Here is a 10,100-nt window from a genome sequence, read left to right on the forward strand (position 1 = left end):
GCGTGCGGATATAAGAAGCTTGCGTGAAAGAAAGAAAATATTACGTGTAATGTTTCATGTATGTAATATTTCTATTATGTAAACAAGTGAAGAACTTCTTAGCATTCTATAGATTCACCGTACGGGTGATGAGTCCATCGTGTAGCAGACAAACTTCGAGCAATTACTGGGACTTATGACCCGGGTGTAGGTTTAAGGGTTCCCTTGGTGAACATCAACAGTCAATAGCATTCTATAGATTCACCGTACGGGTAATGGATCCATCGTGTAGCAGAGAAACTTCGAGCAATTTCCGGGACTTTTGACCCGGGCGTAGGTTTAAGGCCCCCTTGCTGAATCTTCACCGTTCGTGTTACTCCCTACCCAGCCAAATCTGGTAACAGCCTGCTAGTGCAGCTTTAGGTATACATTCTGGTATTGAATTCACTGCAGTTCTAGACAGGTCAAGATTTTTTGGAAAATTATAGAGGTTTACGTAGACATTATGCATTTGACTGACTGAATTACGGCATCGGTGGTCTAGGTCTACGGTCGCGGGTTTGAATCCTTGAACGGTACCAACATTTGTAATCATGATTATGATTGTTTCTATCGATCTGAATGTTTTCAATGTACAATATATTATGTACATATCTACAAGAAAAGATGAGATAAGACAGGTAACTAAACGACTTATTACAAAGTCTACCACAGTTCCCCTCTGATCGATCCCCCGTCCTGGGGGGGATGGGCGTCAAATGGGAATGAAACGAACTTCTAGCGCTGCCTTCAGACTTAAGTCGTATCTGTCCGGCAGGAGTTGGCCTTCATAAGTTCTTCCTTTGGTTTGGAATGTCATATGCACTCGCATATCGTCTGGAGAATCTGTAAAGGCCAGCTGCGGCAGACAGCATTAGAGTAAACCGAAAAAATAAACTTTAATTGGATTCTTGATGTCTCCTCAGTCGATGACCATCATGATTTAGTTAATGTGGGGGTGTAACTGTTATATTTTACGCACTGACACATTGGATTTGGCTCGTATCATGAGATAAATATAGTCCACATCCACTCGTATTCAGACGGTAACGAGGTAACGAGATTGTATGCGATCTACTAACAAAATCTATCTATTATTTAAATGGTTGAATTTATTAAATTGTACAGATATATTTGTGAATAAAGATATTATTATTAACTTCTAAATAAATCGGTATGTCTACTAAATTAAATGTACCTATAGATTGAGGATTTAGTTATGTAATCGGCCCATCTGATGGTGATAAGTAATCATCGCCAAAACATAGTATGCTCCCTGACATTACCAGGTGATACTCGTAGTATCTACCACTCCTGCTTTGTCATTCGGACTGCCAAACTAATTTAAGACTGGATTACAGTGTAATTTTACTGCCATATCTCACCGAAGCTGCTTAGCGGCTGACTAATATGTTAGATAGAGTTACCTAAGCAGACGACTTTGTATAAATTCCACCTCAGTGCTAAATTATTTACGTCTCGATGACGTAATTTAGTACACCGCTTTACTTCCGATGATCGCGGGTTTGATTCCTCGCACGGTACAAATTTTTGTATTCATGAGTATGATTGTTTGTACAGGTCTAGGTGTTTTGTACGTAAATTATGTATGTATTTATAAAAAATCTATGTAATTGTAACCGTTGTCTAGTACCCATAACACAAGCTCTACTAAGCTTGGGACTACACGGCGCGTGTGAATTGTCCAGGGTTATTATTATTATTTTCCACGACCTCTATATTTAAAATCTGTTAAAAATAACACAGTAAATTATCCGCTATACGTTTTATTTCCTTCTGAACTGTTTAATGAAAGAAAAATAAGTGTCATGTTACGTGCAACATTGCTTAATTAGGGCGTGCTATATTTAGAAGTCCAAAAGTTCGTGATCTGTGTTGCTATGTTTGCTATCCTTCTCCCGAGAAGTCAGGTAATTTAAACCACTGAATTATCTCTTTCATAACTTTTATGGTTTTTTGAACAAAAATTATTATCCCTTGCTGATGTAAAAGCGGCTTTGTTCTTGAGGTTATAATGTCGAGTGTTGCGTGTTATGTTTAATTGGACATTTACTGTTGTATTCTTTGTTGTCTTTATGAAGAAGAATGAGGTAATCTATAAAGTTATGAACCTTTTCTTTGAAACAGTGATTCATCAGTAAATATGAGAATATGCATGTTATATTAGACCTGAGATAAAAATATAAAAGTTAAGTACTATATTATAATTATAAAAATAAATATTGAGAAATGTCTTATACTTTTTCACGGCTAAACGGCTGACCAAATTTTAATGAAATTTTTATATACACGATAAGATATAAATTGTACCACGATGACATACATAGGTTATTTTTATCCCAAAAAGGATGATAGATTGTGCATACAAAGTAACTCAGGGATATGTATGACGCAAGCACCTTAATTTGTATGGAGAGTATAGTTATACGGTCATTAAACACTTGCACTGATGTTATTGATGCTATTTATTGATAGCAATCTTCGAACACTAAATCTGCGCTGTTTACGTCCATCCACACTTTTTCAACGTAATCTAATGTAATGTATATACATGTAAATATTGTGTATGAGTGTAATTATTTAACATTAGCAACCCATCCTGGCTCCGCACGTCGGTCGATCAGTAAGGATCTTCTTTCATTAATACTAAGATGTCTCTTAAAGTGTTCGTTGAAATAAAATATGATAGACAATTTTGTTCAAAATTCATTATATTAAATAACGTATTTGTGTATTTGTGCATTGAAGTTTTAGTAAATAATTTTTTTTTTATAATAATAAGATTACTGATATATAATATCATAATATAATATACTATATCAAAAACCTTAAAAAATATAAATTAAAATAAAATATAATATAGTAACTAAAATATCTTTAGGTTCCGAAGATACTGGCAGCGCCCCCCCTTTGAATGACTAGGCTAATAAAATACTATATAATAAATATATTTATATACCTAATACATTCATAATATAGTACTTTATTACCCATATTTATACAACCAATTATTACCTAAATAAATAAAATAAAAACAAAATATAAATACAATTTTTTTTGTAAATATATACATAATATACATAGAAAAACCCAGACTGAAACAAACAACCTTACTCATGTATACAAATGTTTGCACTATGTGAACCGAACCGGAATTGAACGTGCGACCATCGAAAGTAAGGCGATGTGCTAAACCGATTGACCAAAGGCCATCAATATATAGCTGATGATAGTTACTTCGATTTCTATTTTTTTTTTTAAGAAACGGTGAATATTTTCTTAAACGATGAGACGGGCCCTCCTAAGCCCCGCTTGCGCTAATGATTTACGCTGGCGGGGCACCGGTGGACAACAATATGAATATGAGCATGAAGTCAGGTAAGTGCCCATCGTGACACATTCACCAGGAATTGATTACGATGGTTTCCAGAGGAACCGCGTGGAGGTCAGCCTATCATGGTGCACTGCTATAAATGGAATTATTAGTCCACATTACTTCTATTTTCCATCAAAAAATGGTGTTACTCCCGCTCGATAGCTCAACTTTTCGATACATATTATATCTATATGTATGTTTTCTACCTACACTGTAACACTTTATAATAGGATAAAGCAATATAATGCTTCGTATGAAATATCGTAAATTTTGTTAACACCCTATAGCTCAAATTCTGTGAATTTTTCTTAACATTTGGGATCAAAACAGGATGTAAATTAATGTCAATCGTGAAACTTCCTTGTGTTCTGATTTATAATGTAAACTCTATATTCGAAGGGATAAACCTGATTTTCATTTGACATCAATATTATAAATTGGAAAATGTGTCTATGACGGCTTTGGTGGTCTAGCGGTTTAGCACGCTTTACTTCCGACGGTCGCGAGTTCGAATTCTCGCACGGTTCAATCATTTTATATTAATAAGTATGATTGTTTTTATTGGTCTGGATGTTTTCTATATATATTATGTATGTATTTTCTAATTTAAGAGAAAATTAAGGAGTAAACTTCATATAAAGTCATCTGCCCCACCTATTACAGCCGTCAAGCAGCTTGCTTTGTACGCTATGTTTCAGTTGCGTGCATATAGGCAGTGAAATTACTGAATAAGGATGCTATGGTAAGGCATGACGCCTTAGTTCTCCAGAATGGCTACGCACACCCAGACCAATACTAACAACTCATAAATACAAACGTAATAGAACGCGCGACCATCGTAAGAAGGCGAGGTACTAAACCGCTAAACCATAGAAGACATCAAAAGATTAAAAGGTTACCATACATATTGATGCTGCAATGCTCAGTATTGGGGCATGCAAATGCGTTCCGCATTCACAACCAAGCCAGTCGTATACATTTCAAAAATACAAATTCGCGTTGTTTACTCATCGCCCGCGAGTGGGAGTAATGGTCTGGCGTGGCGAACATGCGAAATGGCGATGTTTACTTCAGACATTTCGATTCTCCGATGTTATATTTCATTGTTATTGAACGACATTGAGGAAAATCCTGGTATGCACTTGCAAATGCGCTGAGATTCTTTGCCTAAATTAATATGCGCACCGTTTATTTAACGGTAGTTGGAGGTAGAAAAATATTCTTCTATAACTTATTTTTGTAATAATGTCAACTATATAGTTTTATTTCAGGAATATCTTATCAATCAACAACCCTGTGTATTAATCTTATTAATATTGTATACGCGAAAGTTTGTGAATTTGGATATATGTATGTTTGTTACTCTTTCCGGAAATACTACTGAACGGATTTTGATGAAACTTTACAGTAATATAGCTTATAAATTAGGATAATATATAGGCTAAATATCATGTCGGTCAAACCGTGGGCACAGATAGTTTACAATAATTAATTTAGTACAAAGCGTGTGGTGTCGCTGTAAGAATAGCACCACCCCCTCTCTTCCCGTGGGTGTCGTAAAAGGCGACTAAGGGATTCATCGACCAGTGGACGGGCAGCAGCGTCCTACTGAGTCATACTGCGATCGCCAACCCGCATGCCAAGCGTGGCTATTATGGCAGTATCCCCCTAAATTAATTTACACCCAAGGCTCTGGCCCCCAGTCTCCGGCAACCCCGCTAGTCCTGATCATGGTAGCGGTCATGGAAACGGCAGGACAGGGAGTACGAAGAATCCCCGGGTAAGACCAGGCTACTACAAACGACGACCACTACCCCTGGCTACATACAACGTTCAAACACTGCGAACCGACGAGAAGCTAACTGAACTGGAGGAAGAGTTGAGCAGATTGCATTGGAACTGTCGTTTTATCTGAAGTCCGAAAATAGTTATAGAGGACTCGATAGTCCTGAAATCGGGCAATCTGCTTTACTTCCGGGAGGGCGATCAACTGTCCCAATATATGTCGGGTTTCGTCCACAAGTCAATAAAGAGTTGTAAATAATAATTATCAATATGTTATCGAGAGCGTGTCTAATTAGGGTAGCGTACCTGATACTCAGAATTACCAAACGCTGTATTCATTGAAGGTCATCCAAGTGTATCGCTCCAACTTCGACGCCTCCGACGATGAGGTTGAGGCTATGTATGAGGATATCTCCAGAGCCATATATAGTACAAAGACTCATTATAACGTTATCATGGGGGACTTTAACGCAACAATTGGGCAAACGAAGCGGTGATGAGCTGAGAGTGGGGCAATTTAAAAAATCGGTGATCGGAACTTCCGAGATCACACACTGGCCGACTTCATGGATAAGGAGAACCTCTATTATGATGAACTCCTTCTTCAGTTAAGCCGGAAATAGAAATGGACGTGGATTTAGTCCCGATGTTGCCACAAAAAACGAGATAGATTTCATCTTGTCAACGAGAAGACAGATTTTCAATGATGTCTCTGTGATCAATGCGCGTCAAAATTGGAAGTGATCACCGGATTGTAAGAGGCACATTGAATCTGAATCTGAAACTCGAATGATGAAATGAAAAAACAATCCCGAGTGATGAAATACGCTCCGCCCTACATATACAATCCAAAATATGCGAAAGCTTTCAGCTGGAATTACAAAACCGTTTCGAAAACCTTGGTGACTGCGTTGACGTGGACGATTAAACAACAGGTTCGTGGAAACTGTCATCTCTGCTGGAATCTAAGCACTGTCAAAACTCCGCCGCGCAGAAAGAACCGGAAAAAATATCTATCTCTACCCTCAAATTGATGGATGAAAGGCGAACATATATATGCAGTCTCCGACTGACGCTTCTCAATATCGGCAACATACAGGCAGATCTCTAAGTCCTTGATTCGTGACTTACGCCACTTTAACACAAATTTTGTAATAGGATATTTGAGAGAAACAAGGGCTCAAAAGTCTTTAACAGGGATCTGGCTGCCGGACAGAGCCACTGACGCGACTTAAGACGGATGACGGCAGGATCGTATCGCCTAAACCCGAACTTTTGAGGGAAATTGAGAAGTTCTATGGACAGTTATATACGACAACCTGTTAACAACACGGCGAAAGACCTTAAGAGCAAAATTAACCCGACACAATATACCGTAATCTATATATAATATCCCGGACGTCAGCCTGTACGAGATTGGTATGGCTCTTAAACAACTTAAAGACAACAAGGCGTCCGGGCGATGATGGAGTTACATGCTTGTGTTCTGAGGGCTGGAGGTAGACCTGTTCTACGAAATCCTCCAGAAGTTTTATTCAACTCCGTCATCCTCGAGGGCAAAACGCCTCAAGCATGGCAAAGGGGTGTGGTGGTTCTGTTCTTCAAAAAGGGAGACAAATCGCTTCTGAAGAATTTCAGACCCGTAACACTGCTGAGCCATGTTTATAAGTTGTTTTCGAGAGTCATCACGAATCGTCTCGCGCGCAGGTTTGACGACTTGACCAGTTTTTTCTTCATCCCGAACAAGCCGGGTTCCGACAAAGGCTTCAGTACCATAGACCACATTGATACGCTGCGGCAGGTAATTCATGAAGACCGAAGAATACAACCTGCCACTTTGAAATTGGGCGTTTGTGGACTATGAAAAAGCATTTGATTCGATCGAGCCGTGGGCTGTGCTACATTCTCTCCAGCGGTGCAAAATTGACTATCGATATATCGAAGCGTTGAAATGTTTGTATGAAAACGCCACTATGTCAGTTCGCCTCCACGACCAGAATTCGAACACCTATCCAGGTAGCTTACTGCAGCGAGGTGTCAGACAAGGCGATGTCATATCTCAAAGTATTTATTTACCGCTGCGTTGGAAGATGTCCTTAAGCTTCTGGACATGGAGCGGGCTGTCTGCATCAACATTAACGGCGAGTACATCACCTTCGATTTTGCCGACGATATCGTGGTCATCGCTGAGACCCTGGAAGACCTTAGCAAAATGCTCGAAGACCTCAGTAGAGTCTCACAAGGATTGTAGGTCTTAAAATGAACATGGACAAGACGAAAATCTGTGTGTGTCAAACGTCCTGTGTCGTACCTGCTCCCATAAAAATCGGAAGATTCTACACTCGAAATTGTAATCACTACGTATACTTACGGGCAAACTATCCAGCTAGGTAGATCCAATTTCGAGAGCAAGAGGTCAATCCACAAATATCCAATGGTGCCATGGGCATTGAAGCTCCGATATATCTTTTCGTCCAAATTTCTAAAATGTGTCTCAAGACGAAGGTTTACGACCAATGTGTGTTGCCAGTGATGACTTACTGGAACAGAGATAATCGATTCAACTATGGGCCCCATCAACTGTTGGCTCAGAGTCTTTTCAGAGTCCGTGCAATGGAGAGGGCTATTCTCGGAGTTTCTCTGCGTGATCGAATCAGAAATGAGGAGATCCGCATAAGAAATTGAGTGACTAACATTGCCCGAAGAATTGCGACTTTTTGTGTAATGGGCAGGGCACATATAATTTTGGTGGTTGAATAGCTCGTAAAGACATATGGCCGTTGGGGCTTGTAAAGTCCTCGACGTGGCGACCACGGTTGGAAGGATACACGTTTGTATACAATAGTGGGAAGGCCTCCATCACTATATAACCGACGATCTGGTCAAGATCGCTTGGGAAGGCATTGGATGCGCATATCGTTCTTCGGCTGTAAACAAACTTAAGATACGCAGGACCGATCGTCGTGGAGCTTCTTTGGAGAGAGGCCTTTATGTCCATAAGCATTGGACGTCTTCCGGGCTGCGATGATGATGATGATGATGAATTTAGTACTACATAAAACTGGCTTAAATTTAAGCTGTTAATAAGGAGCATTCTAGTATACCACTTGAATTTTTCAAGTTAATTTCATTTAAAAATAAACTACTTATTTACCAATGTTTATTCCTGCTAACCAATTTTGTAATATTTCTAAGAGGATTTTTCAAATAAAAAATATTTTCCAGCGTCTTTTCTTTTTCTTTTTGTTTCTAACTGGCGAAGTTATAAGGTTATAAATATAAAAAAATTAAGATCGTCTTTTTTGAATGGATTAATAAAACTGGATTACAAAGAACTGTTTTAATTTAGTGTTTATCACAGCAGAGGATAGAAGAAGCATGATATTTATGGCACGCAAATACCCCATATATATGTAGGCATTTCGAATAAACAGGTAAAATTAGTTAAAATACGACCACAAATTATCAATTGTTATACAATTACAAATTTATGTACACTAATATTATAAAGAGGAAAAGTTTATAAGTTCGTCTGTTCGGAGGATTTCTGGCACTACTGATCCTATTTTGAAATTTCTTTTAGTGTTGGATAGCCCATTTATCAAAGAAGGCAATATGCTATATAACATCACGCTACAGCCAGTAGGAGCAAAGCTACAATGAAAAATGTTGCGAAAACCGAAAAAAAATTTACGTAGACGAAGTTGCGCGGGTCAGATAATATATATCATGATTTATTTCGAACTTTCTTTTTTTAATTACTAAATATAGTTATAGAATACACACTTTTGTTCAATAATAACAATACACTTCTGTCTTCTCCTCTACCCAAAGGTTGTCTGGAAGAAATCGCTTAAGCGATAAGACCGCCTTTTGTACTTAGATACTATGAATATGGTTTTTTTTTAATTTTTTTAAGCTGCAATAAAGAGTTATAAATACAAATAATTAAAAAAAAATATGCAACTTGAATGGAAACGAAACTGATAGTCTAATTGATGGTAAGTGACAATCGTTGTCTACATAAACAGCAGGACAGACATGAAATCCTTATGTTACGCTGCTGGAATTAGGGCACTGGTGACTCCGTCCAAAATCATGTCCCATCTGTCGTCCCTTTATGTCCAACGCCTTGTACGGAGGAAATATGAACAAGGCGACCGATTGTGCCATTGCTTAGGTCTGATCTAAACATACTTAAGTTTTTTTATTTTATTTGTTTCGCATTTTTTTTATATAGGTATATTTGGATTTTTAAATTATTAGGCTGCCATTGGGATTTGATACAGCGGAAACATACTTAGGTTCACCATTGATACGAAAAAAGAATCAAACTCTGAAATGACTAAGAAAAGAATAATAAATTATTATTAGATCAAGAAATTCCAGCAATGATCACACACAGTAATGAATTTAAAAACATAATAAAAACATTCGTTTATTATGATTACGTTAAATCTGTAATCTATTAACCAGTTAACCGATAAAAGATTAATCGGGCTCAGTTTGTAGTTCATTTGTGTTATGATGTTACACGACCGTAATACTAAAATAGACGTTTTATTTTCGTTGTGAATTCTTTATATCAGTTTGTTTGTTCCAATTATAAGACTTTCCACTCCATCTCTTTTGATAGAGTGAACGCTTTGAAAGTTTATATAAGGTTGTATACTTATATTATTGGATTTGCAAATAATACGAAGATATTGGAAGAGAAGGGCACAGTGTTGTGCCTTGGGAGAGGCCTATGTCCAGCAGTGGACTGCAGTGGGCTGATGATGAAATGAAAAAACAATACGAGAGTGGCAACTGTGGCCTATATATTTATCTAGTTTATTACATTCAGGATACTAATGTCCCATATTACAAACTAGCGATCAGTCCCGTTTTCGCATGGATG

The sequence above is a fragment of the Achroia grisella genome, unplaced genomic scaffold (genome assembly GCF_030625045.1).
Source record: "Achroia grisella isolate CSIRO2021 unplaced genomic scaffold, CSIRO_AGI_Agris_v1 utg506, whole genome shotgun sequence".
NCBI classification, from domain to species: Eukaryota; Metazoa; Arthropoda; class Insecta; order Lepidoptera; family Pyralidae; genus Achroia; species Achroia grisella.